At 39.8% G+C, this 15885-nt stretch overlaps 1 long non-coding RNA gene across 3 annotated transcripts in view; it reads left to right on the top strand.

Annotated features, from left to right (window-relative positions):
- Window positions 1-15885, top strand: part of LOC141585589 (uncharacterized) — a 70439-nt gene that overhangs the window by 10027 nt on the left and 44527 nt on the right. For all 3 annotated transcript variants that reach the window (XR_012519131.1, XR_012519130.1, XR_012519129.1), the window contains exon 2: window positions 7648-15885. This exon is cut by the window's right edge. This is a non-coding gene — a long non-coding RNA (uncharacterized LOC141585589). The remainder of the gene's footprint in view (window positions 1-7647) is intronic.

The following is a 15885-nucleotide window of genomic DNA, read 5'->3' as shown; positions in this document are numbered from 1 at the left end:
GGCTGATTCCGCCCGCGCGGCTGCTGTGACCACGCCCTGTCGCGGCGGTTCTCCGTACAAAAGCCACTGGTCTGGGAGCCCTCTTAGCTGGCGAGCAGAGCCCCGAGACAGCAGAGTTGCCCATTTGTCTGAAATAGCGAGTCAGGCCAGGAGATTCCTGGGCAAAAAATCCGCTAGGAGCCGGCGCCGCAGTTCGAGCCGACTCCGTGAGTCGCAGCACGGGAGATCCCGGAGCCTTTTCAACAAGCGACCGGAACGCGGGGTCGTTCAGCTTAAAAGAAAAGACTCTGAGTCAGGGAGCCAGGTGATCAGGCTCGGTTGGTCCCAGCCCCCCACCCACAACAACAACGAAAACAAAAACAGTAATTGGAAACCCTCTGGGTTGAGCCCTTCAAACCAAGCACAGCTGAACCCGGACGGTCCGGCTCGGTGGGGGAGGGGCTTCTGCCATTACTGAGACTCTCCACCACTATGGAGGCAGGCTGCCATTGCCGAGGCAACCCGCCACAACAGAGAGAGTCCGCCATAACAGAGGCGGGGCCACCGTTGCCAAGACTATTCTAACTATGCCCATATAAACAGGACTGAAGGGAAGAGCTCAGGGCAGCTGGGCGGAGCCCACAGCAGCTCAGCAAAGCCCCTGCGGGCAGGCAGTGGCTAGGCCTGCTGCTAGCTGGGTGGGTCCGACCTGAAAGAAAAATCAAAAAAGGCAGTAGTGCAATGGAAACTCATAAAGCTCCAACTCTCTAAGACAGAGCACCTGGGAACAAAAAGTGCTTTATGAGTTCAGCTGCAGCAGACCTAAACATACCTGCCTAGCAGCTCTGAACGAACAACGGAGCTCACAACTCAGGACTTAAGCCCCAATAAAAGATAGACTGTCTCCTCAAGTAGCTCCCTGACCCTCATAGATCCAAAGACTCACCTCATAAAGGAGAGAACGGACTGACAGTAGGTAAGCATCCTTCTGGGACAAAGATAGCAGAAGAGGAAACGGATAGCAACCCTTACTGTTCTGCAGCTGCTGCAGGTGACCCCCAGGCAAGCAGGGCCTGGAAAGGAACTCAGCAGTCCTACAGCAGAGGCGCCAGACTGTTAGAAGGAAAGCTTAAAAAAAAAAAAAAAAGAAATAACTTCAGCATCCACGAACTAGAAGCTCACTCAGAGACCCAATCTGAAAGACAGTAATTACAAAGACAACAGGTGGTTAAACCCACAAAAATGGGAAGAACCCAGTGCAAAAAGGATGAAAACTCCCGAAACCAGAACACCTCTCCTCCTAAAAGGGATCACAACTCCTCACCAGCAAGGGAACAAGACCGGATGAAGAAGGAGGGTGATGAAATGACAGAATCAGACTTTAGAAGGTGGGTAGTAAGAAACTACAGTGAGCTAAAAGAACATGTTCTAATCCAACGCAAAGAAAATAGGAACCTTGAAAAAAGATTGGACGAAATGCTAACGAGAATGGACAGCATAGAGAGGAATATAAGTGAATTGATGGAGCTGAAAAACACAACACGAGAACTTCGTGAAGCATGCACAAGCTTCAACAGCCGAATTGACCAAGCAGAAGAAAGGATATCAGAGGTCGAAGATCAACTCAATGAAATAAAAAGAGAAGGCAAGAACAGAGAAAAAAGCGCAAAAAGGAATGAACAAAATCTTCAAGAAATGTGGGACTATGTGAAAAGACCTAATCTACGTCTGATAGGTGTACCTGAATGTGATGAAGAGAATGAATCCAAGCTGGAAAATACTCTTCAGGATATTATCCAGGAAAACTTCCCCAACCTAGCAAGGCAGACCAATATTCAAATCCAGGAAATACAGAGAACACCACAAAGATATTCCTCAAGAAGAGCAACCCCAAGGCACACAATCGTCAGATTCACCAGGGTTGAAATGAAGGAGAAAATGCTAAGGGCAGCCAGAGAGAAAGGTCGGGTTACCCACAAAGGGAAGCCCATCAGACTCACAGCAGATCTCTCAGCAGAAACCCTACAAGCGAGAAGAGATTGGGGGCCAATATTCAACATCCTAAAAGAAAAGAACTTTCAACCCAGAATCTCCTATCCAGCCAAACTCAGCTTCATAAGTGAAGGAAAAATAAAATCCCTTGTGAACAAGCAAGCACTCAGAGATTTCATCACCACCAAACCTGCTCTACAAGAACTCCTGAAAGAGGCTCTACACATATAAAGGAACAATCAGTACCAGCCACTCCAAAAATACACCAAATGGTAAAAGAGCATCAACACAATCAAGAAGCTGCAACAACTAACCAACAAAACAGCCAGGTAGCATCAAAATGGCAGTATCAAATTCACACATAACAATACTATCCCTAAATGTCAATGGACTAAATGCCCCAATCAAAAGACACAGACTGGCAAATTGGATAAAAAGCCAAAACCCATCAGTGTGCTGTATCCAGGAAACCCATCTTACATGCAAGGATACACAAAGGCTCAAAATAAAGGGATGGAGGAAGATCTACCAAGCAAATGGAGAGCAATAAAAAAGCAGGAGTTGCAATTCTCATCTATGATAAAATAGACTTTAAAGCAACAAAGATCAAAAGAGACAAAGAAGGACATTACATAATGGTAAAAGGATCACTGCAACAAGAAGAGCTAACGATCCCAAATATATACGCACCCAATACAGGAGCACCCAGATACATAAGGCAAGTTCTTAATGACTTACAAAGAGACTTAGACTCCCACACAATAATAGTGGGAGACTTTAACACCCCATTGTCAATATTAGACAGATCAACCAGACAGAAAATCAACAAGGATATCCAGGACCTGAACTCAGACCTGGAGCAAGAAAACCTGATAGACATTTATAGAACTCTCCACCCCAAATCCACAGAATATACATTCTTCTCAGCACCACATCACACCTACTCTAAAATTGACCACATAATTGGCAATAAATCACTCCTCAGCAAATGCAAAAGAACAGAAATCATAACAAACAGTCTCTCAGACCACAGTGCAATCGAGTTAGAACTCAGAATGAAGAAACTAACTCAGAACCGCACAGCTTCATGGAAACTGAACAACTTGCTCTTGAATGTTGACTGGATAAACAATGAAATGAAGGCAGAAATAAAGATGTTCTTCGAAACCAATGAGAACGAAGACACAACATACCAGAATCTCTGGGACACATTTAAAGCAGTCTCTAGAGGAAAATATATAGCAATGAGTGCCCACATGAGAAGAAAGGAGAGATCTAAAATTGACACCCTATCATCAAAATTGAAAGAGCTAGAGGAGCAAGATTAAAAAAACTCAAAACCTAGCAGAAGACAGGAAATAACTAAGATCAGAGCAGAACTGAAGGAAATAGAGACACAAAAAACTCTTCAAAAAATCAATAAATCCAGGAGCTGGTTTTTTGAAAAGATCAACAAAATAGACCACTAGCCAGATTAATAAAAAAAAAAAAAGAGAGAATAACCAAATTGATGCAATAAAAAACGATAAAGGGGATATCACCACAGATTCCACAGAAATCCAAACCATCATCAGAGATTATTACAAACAACTCTATGCACATAAACTAGTAAACCGGGAAGAAATGGATAAATTCCTGGACACCTGCATCCTCCCAAGCCTAAACCTGGAAGAAGCCGAAACCCTGAATAGACCAATAACATGGTCTGAAGTCGAGGCAGCAATAAAGAGCCTACCACCCAAAAAAAGCCCAGGTCCAGATGGGTTCACAGCCGAATTCTACCAAACATACAAAGAGGAGCTGATACCATTCCTTCTGAAACTATTCCAGACAATCCAAAAAGAGGGAATCCTTCCCAAAACATTTTACGAGACCAACATCATCCTGATACCAAAACCCGGCAGAGACTCAACAAGAAAAGAAAATTTCAGGCCAATATCCATGATGAACATAGATGCAAAAATCTTCAATAAAATACTGGCAAGCCGATTGCAACAGCATATCAAAAAGCTCATCCACCATGACCAAGTAGGTTTCATCCTGGGGATGCAAGGCTGGTTCAACATACGCAAGTCCATAAACGTAATTCACCACATAAACAGAACCAAAGACAAAAACCACATGATTATCTCAATTGATGCAGAGAAGGCTTTTGACAAAATTCAACAACCCTATATGCTAAAAACCCTCAATAAACTAAGTATTGACGGAACGTACCTCAAAACAATAAAAGCTATTTACAACAAACCAACAGCCAATATCATACTGAATGGGCAAAAACTGGAAGCATTCCCTTTGAAATCTGGCACTAGACAAGGATGCCCTCTCTCACCACTCCTATTCAATATAGTACTGGAAGTTCTAGCCAGAGCAATCTGGCAAGAAAAAGAAATAAAGTGTATCCAAACTGGAAAGGAGGAAATCAAATTGTCTCTATTTGCAGATGACATGATTGTATATCTGGAAGACCCCATCATCTCAGCCCAAAATCTCCTGAAACTGATAAACAACTTCAGCAAAGTCTCAGGATACAAAATCAACATGCAAAAATCACAAGCATTCCTATACACCAGTAATAGACTCCAAGAGAGCCAAATCAAGAACGAACTGCCATTCACAATTGCTACAAAGAGAATAAAATACCTAGGAATACAACTAACAAGGAACGTAAAGGACCTCTTCAAGGAGAACTATAAGCCATTGCTCAACGAAATAAGAGAGGATACAAACAGATGGAGAAACATTCCATGTTCATGGTTAGGAAGAATCAACATCGTGAAAATGGCCATACTGCCCAAAGTAATTTACAGATTCAATGCTATTCCCATCAAGCTACCAATGACCTTCTTCACAGAACTGGAAAAAAACACCTTAAACTTCATATGGAACCAAAAGAGAGCCCGCATAGCCAAGTCAATTCTAAGCAAAAAGAACAAAGCAGGAGGCATCACACTACCAGACTTCAAACTATACTACAAGGCTACAGTAATCAAAACAGCATGGTACTGGTACCAAAACAGAGATATAGACCAATGGAACAGAACAGAGGCCTCAGAGGAAATACAACATACCCACAACCATCTGATCTTCGACAAACCTGACAAAAACAAGCAATGGGGAAAGGACTCCCTGTTTAATAAATGGTGTTGGGAAAACTGGCTAGCCATGTGCAGAAAGCAGAAACAGGACCCCTTCCTGACACCTTACACCAAAATTAACTCCAGATGGATTAAAGACTTAAACATCAGACCTAACACCATAAAAACCCTAGAAGAAAATCTAGGCAAAACCATTCAGGACATAGGTGTAGGCAAGGACTTCATGACCAAAACACCAAAAGCAATGGCAGCAAAAGCCAAAATAGACAAATGGGACCTAATCAAACTCCACAGCTTCTGCACAGCAAAAGAAACAGTCAGTAGAGTGAATCGGCAACCAACAGAATGGGAAAAAATTTTTGCAGTCTACCCATCTGACAAGGGGCTGATATCCAGAATTTTGCAAAGAACTAAAGCAGATCTACAAGAAAAAAACAAACAAGCCCATTCAAAAATGGGCGAAGGATATGAACAGATACTTTACAAAAGAAGACACACAGGAGGCCAACAAACATATGAAAAAATGCTCATCATCACTGGTCATCAGAGAAATGCAAATCAAAACCACATTGAGATACCATCTCACACCAGTTAGAATGGTGATCATTAAAAAATCGGGAAACAACAGATGCTGGAGAGGATGTGGAGAAATAGGAACACTTTTACACTGTTGGTGGGAATGTAAATTAATTCAGCCATTGTGGAAGACAGTGTGGCGATTCCTCAAGGACCTAAAAATAGAAATCCCATTTGACCCAGCAATCCCATTACTGGGTATATATCCAAAGGATTATAAATCATTCTACTACAAGGACTCGTGCACACGAATGTTCATTGCAGCACTGTTTACAATAGCAAAGACCTGGAACCAACCCAAATGCCCAACAATGATAGACTGGATAGGGAAAATGTGGTACATATAAACCATGGAATATTACGCAGCCATCAAAAACGATGAGTTCACGTCCTTTGTAGGTACATGGATGAACCTGGAAACCATCATTCTCAGCAAACTGACACAAGAGCAGAAAATCAAACACTGTATATTCTCACTCATAGGCGGGTGTTGAACAATGAGAACACACGGACACAGGGAGGGGAGCACTACACACTGGGGTCCGTTGGGGGGAAATTGGGGAGGGACAGGGGGGTGGGGAGGTGGGAAGAGATAGCATGGGGAGAAATGACAGATACAGGTGAGGGGATGGAAGGCAGCAAAAAAACACACTGCCATGTGTGTACCTATGCAACAATCTTGCATGTTCTTCACATGTACCCCAAAACCTAAAATGCAATTTAAATAAATAAATTAATTAATAAAAATAAAAATAAAGAAATGGGGTCTCACTATGTTGCCCAGGCTGATCTTGAACTCCTGGGCTCAGATGATCCTCCTACCTCCCATTGGAATTACAGGTGTGAGTCATGCCTGGCCATTGACTATTTCTTATTCATATTTTTGTTCTATGCATTATTCAACAGAATGTATAATGGGTAATGAATATAAGGCTGGTTTTCTGAGTGAGACTTGTGTAACTAATTACACAGGACCCTGCCCTTAGAAGGGCACACTCTTGTTTTAATGCTCATATGTCCTTGTCCTGAATTTTTACATACTTTTTTAAAAAGGACCCTGAATTTTAATTCTGAATTGAGCTCCCCAAATTATGTAGCCAATCTTGACTGAATGTAAACTTGGAGTGAATTAATGATTCAAGGGCCAACAGGATCTAATTGGAATAGTTCTGCAGGTCATTTTTTTTTTACAAGGGTACTATTATACTCCAGGTACTGGAGTATATTATTATTATAATTATTTATAATTATAATATATAAAAATATAAAATAATATAAAAATAATATGTATGATATAAAAGATAAACATAAATATAAACAATTAATTATTATAATATTATACTCCAGGTACACCATATGAGTCTCATATGAGTTATGTGATGGACGGCTTAGAAATGAGCAAAGTTCTCCTTTAAAAAATGTCTTCAGCTCTCAAGGGTACTATTTCTTAAATAATACATTGAGTTCTATAGTGATGTGGTCACTTGTGGCTTATTGAGATATTACTGGAACCCTCTCAGTTGAAGCAGATTTTTTTGTGTGTAATTCTCAAATCTACATTCCCAACACTAGGAAATGAAGAAATCAAAGTCCCAGGCATTGTTTACTAGGCAACAGATCTCTTTGCATTTTGTAATTTATTTGCCACCTGTTGTATATCACAGGTACGAATGAGAGATATCAATGTGGACAAATACATTTCAACCATGCTGATGGGTCTATAGAAGTTTGTAGAAAAAGCAAAAGCAGTAAAACCCTTCCATTAGGAAGGATTAACCACATTGTATGTGCTCCTGGTAATGAATGACTGAATTGGACCTTCTAAAGCTGAAGCTTTATGGCTTTGGGTGCTTGCTAGTTTAGTTTTTAGTGTACGTAAGAACAGTACTAAGAAATATTTATGAGAAGCTGGGATAAATATTGAGAATTATTGACTGAATCCATCTTTTCAGAGTATGAGAAGCCCCTTTAAGAATTCAGAAGGATTTTTTTTTTTTTTTAGCTCATTAATCAGTTCACCAAGCTACAATCAAGATTCTCTTACTAAGCTTCAGTATGACAGGCTCACTATCTGTTTGCATCATGATCTACGGATTATGGTCTCCTTGGTGCAGTTAACAACTTAAACTATCTTAGCTCAAGAGGAGTTTTTATGAATACTTGTAGCGGTGAGTCAAAAAGGTGTCTGCAGAGTAAATAAGACTTTAAACAACATACCTTTCAATTCACTGCCTCCTGATAAAGTGTACAGAAGTCTATTTCATGTAAGCTTTTATGGTTCTCAGTGGACAACCTCATGCATGTACTGAACCTGGTTTGGCTTGTCTCTGTTCAACAAATAGTGACAGAAAACGCTTTTCATCAATAACAATTGCAGGACAGTGTTATCTTTAAGATAAGCTATTAACAGATTGTGAAATTAGTGACAAAAAATACTGCTTTGAAAGAAGGTGAATTTTAAACTTATGTAACCAAGCAGGACTGAATAAACCCAGCATTAAGTCTATTTGGTGATTATTTAGAGATGTGGAGTTATGCATTTGTTAAGAGAGTGCATTCATTTTGTAATGATGGAATATAGTAAACCTATATTATTCATAAATAAAATATCATCCCTGAATCTTTTTTTCTGAACTCTTCAGGGAGAATTCCTCCTTGGTGGCCTACTTATACATTGTACATCTTTCATGACACCTTATTATCTTCCTGTACTTAATTATTTTTTATCATTTTCTCTCTAGCCAAATGCTCCTTGAGTATAAAGACCACTTTTTTTTTAATTTTTTTAATTTTTTTAATTTTTTAGAAGGAGTCTCCCTCTGTTCCCCAGGCTAGAGTGCAGTGGCACAATCTCGGCTCACTGCAACCTCTGCCTCTGGAGTTCAAGCAATTCTCTCACCTCAGCCTCCTGAGTAGCTGGAATTACAGGCACATGCCACCACCATGCCGGCTAATTAAGAACACCTGTTCTTAATATCATTATCCCCAGTTCCTGGCAGATAATAAATGCTTATGAAATAATAATGAAAGAGTGCTTGGATCATTGTTTTTTTAAATCGTAGCACGGTTATGTGCATCTTCTTAGTCCTGACACTTAGGTAGCTATTAAGTCTATGGAAGGCAGCCTCAGTCCATAGAAAATGTATACCAGGCTCAAAAGTTTTAAACACACATGAGAATGTGCCCCTATGTGATGGTGGAGAGACTGCTGGACAGCAGAGTATTTTCTAATTCTGGAGGCATCTAGATTGAGGAGCAGAGAGAGGCAGAATTTGAGAAGAAAACAAATTGCCCAGAGATTGCTTTGATGCCCTGTACACACAGCGAACCACGTCTTCACCCGTGTAGGGAGCTGTTCTCTGAGATGTCTGGCTTTTGCTCTGACATCTGAAAGGAGGTACTCTTTTTTTTTTTTTTTTTTTTTTTGAGACGGAGTTTCGCCCTTGTTACTCAGGCCGGAGTGCAATGGCGCGATCTCGGCTCACCGCAGCCTCCGCCTCCTGGGTTCAGGCAATTCTCCTGCCTCAGCCTCCTGAGTAGCTGGGATTACAGGCACGTGCCACCATGCCCAGCTAATTTTTTGCACTTTTTTAGTAGAGACGGGGTTTCACCATGTTGACCAGGATGGTCTCGATCTCTCGACCTCGTGATCCACCCGCCTCGGCCTCCCAAAGTGCTGGGATTACAGGCTTGAGCCACCGCGCCCGGCAGGAGGTACTCATTTTTAAAAAAATTTCTGCTCCCAAACTGTAGGTTTTAGTAGCGGGGTCGGAAAAGCACAGTTAGACCCCTGACAATTTTTTTTTTGTTGTTATAGCAAGGAAACATTTTAATGAAAAAAATTAGGAAGGCTTTTTAGTTTTAAAGTATATAAAACTCTGTGGGGCAGAGTGCCAACACATTCATTTTTCAGATGTGTATAAAAGACATCTTGTAACAAATGTTTTTTATAAACAAAATCAATCTAGATTGGACTCTGCTTCCCTCCTTCCACAGAACCAGGATCCGTTCTTAATAAAAACGTGTATGTACACATACATATATACACGCACACATACACACACACACACATATAAAACCTATGTAGAAAGTAGTTAAATTCACTGCAATAGAAAACTTTAATCTGTGAATCTAATTAAGCATATTGTTTGAATGTCATTTGGAGGCCCATTTTAATGGGTAGGATAGAAGAATGTAACAAAACTGTGATGATTTATATAGCTCTCTTTTCTCCTAATTTAGCTGTTTTCAGATATTTTTTCAATTGTTTTTTCTTTTTAGCTGCACCTGTTTCCCCTTAATGTAATTTCCAATGACAATATGAAATGCAATATATTTATTTATTGACAATTTTTAAGTAATTTCTATTTTATTTTAATTTTCCTGGGATTATTTTAGTTACATTTTCTTTTTTTTTTTTAATTTCTCTTTTCCTTTTGTAATTGTGCACCCCAAACATTTATTTTTTAGGTATTTGTGATAGACATTGCTGTCCCGTATTTCTGCTCCTTCCATGTGTACACAAAATTGTGAGTTGTTGAAGTAATGGGAGACCATTTACTTTAAGGAAGTCCGGCTTCTCTCACCATAGGAGGGTAAATATTGATTAGTTTAAGCCAATTATTTATCTTTCTAGTAATTGAAGTGGAAATGGTCACACGATGTAACTCAGCTGATGAGACACAAAGGAAAGCCTGCTGGGAGGCACCTGGAAAAACTGTTGTTACTTAATAAGAGGCACAAAGGGCTGGGCGCGGTGGCTCACACCTGTAATCCCAGCACTTTAGGAGGCCGAGGAAGGTAGGTCACCTGAGGTTGAGAGTTTGAGATCATCCTGGCCAACATGGTGAAACCCAGTCTCTACTAAAAATACAAAATTAGCCAGTGTGATGGCGCATGCCTGTAATCCCAGCTACTTGGGAGGGTGAGGCAGGAGAATCACTTGAACCTGGGAGGCAGAGGCTGTGGTGAGCTGAGATGGCCCATTGCAACAAAAGCAGGCTGGGCAACAAAAGCAATATTCTGTCAAAAAAAAAAAAAAAAAAAAAAAGGAGGTCCAAGGGAATGATACGAAGTTTTGCAGTCTTTTTGAGGGGAGTGAATGCACTATTTGAAGCTGCTACAGCCACTTGCAATTAGGTGAAAGAGAGAAGCCTGAGGGCAAAGCTGAAGAATTAGACAAGTTGAATAGTTCCTGGGTCAATGATAAAATCCTTCTGGATATGCAAGGTTATACACTGTGTAATGTTAAAAGCTATTTTGTGTAGCATCCTGTGTTACTTTCATTGAAAGCATGTTCACAGACATCACCAATTCTGGAATGGCTTCTACTGAGAATGGGGATATGAGTTAATACCAGAAGATGCTATCCAGTTTAATATTCCTTATTAAATGTGCAGACTCTGCCAATTAAGCTTTATAATTTGATACATGGGATATTAGATGAAGACCAAGTTAGGCTTAGGATGAAATGCTACCATTCCAAATATCCATATTTTTGGAATTATTTTAATGTTTAAGATTATATACAGGTATATCTCAGAGATAGTGTGGATTCAGCTCCAGACCTCTGCAATAAAGTAAATATCACAATAAAGCAAGTCACACAGGTTTTTTTTTTAAGTGCAAATAAAAATTATGTGTACACTATACTGTGGCTGTTAAGCATTCAATAGCATTATATCTAAAAAGTAATATACACACCTTAGTTTAAAATGCTTTATTGCTAAAAAATGCTAGCATTCATTTGAACCTTTAGTGAGTCATAATCTTTTTTGCTAATGGAGAGTCTTGCCTCAATGTTGATGGCTGCTGACTGATCAGAGTGGTGGCTGCTGAAGTTTGGGGTAGCTGCAGCAATTTTTAAAAAGAAGGCCACAATGAAGTTTGCTGCATTGGTTGAATGCATGAAAGATTTCTCTTCCTTTCATGAAACAATTCTCTGTAGCGTATGAGGCCATTTGATAGCATTTTACCCATAGCACTGTTTTCAAAATTGGAGTCAATCCTCTCAAACCTTGCTGCTGCTTTATCAACAAAGATTTTGGAATATTCTAAATCATTTGTTGTCATTTCAATAATGTTCACAGAATTATCAGGAGTAGATTGCATCTCAAGAAAATACTCCCTTTGCCCATCCATAAGAAGCAAATACTTTATCTGTTCATGTTTTATAATGAGATTACAGCAATTCAGTGACATCTTCAGGCTCCACATCTAATTCTAGTTCTCTTGTTGTTGTTGCTGTTGTTGACTGAGATGGAGTCTTGCTCTGTTGCCCAGGCTGGAGTACAGTGGCTTGATTTTGGCTCACTGCAACCTCTACTTCCTGGGTTCAAGTGATTCTCCTGCCCCAGCCTCCTGAGTAGCTGGGATTACAGGTGCACGCCACCATGCTTGGCTAATTTTTGTATTTTTAGTAGAGACAGGGTTTTACTGTGTTGGTCAGGCTGGTCTCCAACCCTTGACCTCATGATCCACCTGCCTCAGCCTTCCAAAGTGCTGTGATTACACGTGTGAGCCATTGTGCCTGGCCTTCTTTTGCTATTTGTATCATGCCTGTAGTTACTTTCATCCATTAAAATATTGAACCCTTCAACCCTTCAAAGTCATCTGTGAAAGTTGGAATCAACTTTGTCCAAATTCCTGTTAGTGTTGCTATTTATTCCTCCTCCCAGGAATCACAGATTTTCTTAATGGCACCTAAAATGGTGGATCCTTTCCAGAAGGTTTTTGATTTACTTTGCCCAGATCCACCAAGGGAATCACTATCTATGGCTGCTATCCGCTTTCAAAATGTATTTCTTAAACAATAAGATTTCAAATTACTCCTTGATCCATGGGTTACAAATGGATATTGTGTTAGCAGGGATGAAAACTTTAATCCACTTTTTCATCTCCATCAGAGCTCTTAAGTCACCAGGTGCATTGTCAATAAACAGTAATATTTTGTAAGGAATCTTTTTTTTCTTAGCAGTAGGTCTCCATAGGACTTAAAATATTCAGTAAACTATCCTATAAACAGAATTGCTCTCATCTAGGCTTTGTTTTTCAGGCAGAGTAGATTTAACATAATTCTTAAAGATTGTAGGATTTTTGAAATGATAAATGGGCATTGGCTGCAACTAACAGTTAGCACCTAAAAGTAGAGTCAACCTGTCTTTTGAAGCTTTGAAACCAAGCATTGACTTGTCTCTAGCTACGAAAGTTTTACATGGTGCCTTTCAATTTAAAGCCATTTCATCTACATTGAAAATCTGTTATTTATTGTAGCCATCTTCATCAATTATTTTAGCTGGATTTTCTGGATAACTTGCTGAAGCTTCTATATCAGCATTCACTGGTTCACCTCGCACTTTTATGTTGTGGACATGGCTTCTTTCCTTCAGCTTCATGAATGAACCTTTGCTAGGCTTAAGCTTTTCTTCTGCAGCTTCCTTACATCTTTCAGCCTTGATAGAATTAAGCGATTAGAATCTTCTTCTGGATTAGACTTGGGTTTAAGGGAATGTTGTGCCTGCTTTGATCTTTTATCCAGACCACTAAAACTTTCTTTCTACCAGCAGTAAAAGCCTGTTTCACTTTCTTATAATTTGTGGGTTCACAGATTATATAATTATAATTATATAATTATAAAAAATTATAACTTTTAATTTTCTTCAAGAACTATTTTTGCGTTCACAACTTGGCTAATTGTTTCGTGCAGGAGGCCATGATCTGGCCTATGTCATCTTTTAGCCTGTCTTCCTCACTAAGCTTAATCTCACTGAGGTAGCGAGTAGAATGATAGTTACCAGAGGCTGGGAAGAATGCATGTTGAGATGAGGTAGGGGGAGGGGGAAACTTAGAAGAAATAAGTTCTAATGTTTGATAGCAGAGCAGGGTGATTATGGTTAAAAACAATGTATTATATATTTCAAGTAGCTAGATGAGAGGGCTTGATGATCCCAACACACAGAAATGGTAAATGCTTGGGGTGATGAGTATCCTAAATATCTTGACTTAATCATTACACATGCTATGCAAATGTACAAATATTATGTATCAATAAAATTTTTTAAAAAGTATTGTAGAATAGTTTGTCAATTTCCTTATTATTAATAATACTTTATTTACCTTCAACACCCTTACAAGTAGCTTTGGCCCTGTGATTTACTATTTAGTATCATAATTTACTGGTATGTAAAGTATCATTTTGTTGTCCTTTAATGACTGTTATAAATTAATAAAAATAGAAAAATCCACTTCATATGTCTGAGTTTTCTCTTTTCCTTTTATACATACTCCTAGAAACAAATGTCTGATTTTTCAAACCCACATTTTGTTGAAATCTGCTCATATTTTTTAGTATTTCTCATAGTGAATCTCTATGAAGATTATATTCAGCATACCTCACAATCAAAAAAGCTTAAGCCAAAAAGCAAGTTAGATGATTTTATTTCTACAGTGCGTGACAAAGTATAGTCACCAACAGGTCTGGGTTCACGGTCTTAGACTTCAATTCTTTTTTCTTTTTTTTTTTTCCTTTCGAGGCAGAGTCTCACTCTGTTGCCTAGGCTTGAGGGCAGTGGTGCAATCTCAGTTCACTGCAATGTCTGCCTCCTGAACCTCTGCCTCCTCGAGTGATCCTCCCACCTTAGCCTCCTGAGTTGCTGCAACTAAAGGTGTTTCCACCATATCCGGCTTTTTTTTTTTTTTTTTTTTTTGAGACAGAGTCTCCTTCTACAGCCAGGCTGGTGTGCAATGGTGCAATCTTGGCTCACTGCAACCTCTGCCTCCCAGGTTCAAGTGATTCTCCTGCCTCAGCCTCCCGAGTATCTGGGATTACAGGTATGCCCCACCATACCCAGCTAATTTTTGTATTTCTAGTAGAGACAGGGTTTCACCATGTTGACCAGGATGGTCTCGGAATCTTGACCTCGTGATCCGCCTGCCTTGGCCTCTCAAAGTGTGGGATTATGGGTGTGAGCCACTGCGCGTGGCCAATTTTTTGTATTTTTTTTGTAGAGATGGGTTTTCACCATCTTTCCCAGGCTGGTCTTGAACTCCTAGGCTCAAGTAATTTGCCTGACTTGGCCTTCTAAAATGCTGGGATTACAGGTGTGAGCCACCACTCTTGGATATATGTCACAATTCTTGTAGCAAGGTAAAATGTTCTAGAGTACAAGGTTATTGGCTCTGGGATAGTTCCTGGGTGAGTAGCAGCTCCACCAGCAGGTCGGGAGTCAGAGGAGGAGCAATGTCCCAATAGCATGTATCCCATTACCAGAAAAGGATGGCAGAGGTTCTAAACAAGATAACACATGTCTTCTATGTGTGCTGGGTGGGTTGGGTAGGTGTGGAATAGTTACAGCAGAATGTGGGATTTTCCAAACAAATTTGACCTGGAACTCTTTTCACTCCTAGCATTTCTTACCATTTCTGGGGAAGTAGGTTTTGGACTTAACACTTCAGGAAATTGTTATTTAGTGTATGCAAAACATTTTAATGCAGAGTAACTCTCTGTATCTTTATAACAATCCTACTATTATAGCTATAATCAACTTATCTTAGGACACCCAGATTCAGAGATGTTTACAGATACACCAAGTCATGTACACTACTGGGAAAGCATTCTGTCTCAGTTCCTTGTTAAAAGTTGTCATGAAATGGCTTGCAGACTGTGAAGTGGTCAGTTCAGTAAGTTTAAAAATTTCTGAACGTACTTCATGTAAGGCTCTTCACACAGCCGGATTGGTGCCATATAATGATTCCATCACTATCACATTTTATAACCCATTACTGCAATTATACAATGTGGGCTTTGGCAGTAAACCATTTAGTTGAGAATTTCAGCTGTTCCTTTTGCCAGAATTTTGCCCTTGGGCAAATTACTTTCCATCTGTGACTACCTGTCTTCATTTGGAAAATCATGTCAACTGAGACCAGGAGTTTGAAACCAACCTGGTCAACATGGCGAAACCCTGTCTCTACAAAAAATACGAAAATTAGCAGGGTGTGGTGGGGTGTGCCTGTAATTCTAGCAACTCAGGAGGCTGAGGCATGAGAATCGTTTGAACCCAGGAGGCAGAGGTGACAGTGAGCTGAGATCACCACTGCATTCCAACCTGGTGGCAGAGCAAGACTCTGCCTAAAAGAAAAAAGAAAAAAAGAAGGTAATGATTGTAAATTACTAAACACAGTGATGATGACATACTAATTACTCAGTGTTTTAGTTATGATTTTAGGGATAATTATCACA

This window comes from Saimiri boliviensis, chromosome 9 (genome assembly GCF_048565385.1).
Source record: "Saimiri boliviensis isolate mSaiBol1 chromosome 9, mSaiBol1.pri, whole genome shotgun sequence".
NCBI classification, from domain to species: domain Eukaryota; kingdom Metazoa; phylum Chordata; class Mammalia; order Primates; family Cebidae; genus Saimiri; species Saimiri boliviensis.
The sequence above is the reverse complement of the archived record's forward strand: the minus strand, read 5'-3'. Positions and strand labels throughout refer to the sequence as shown.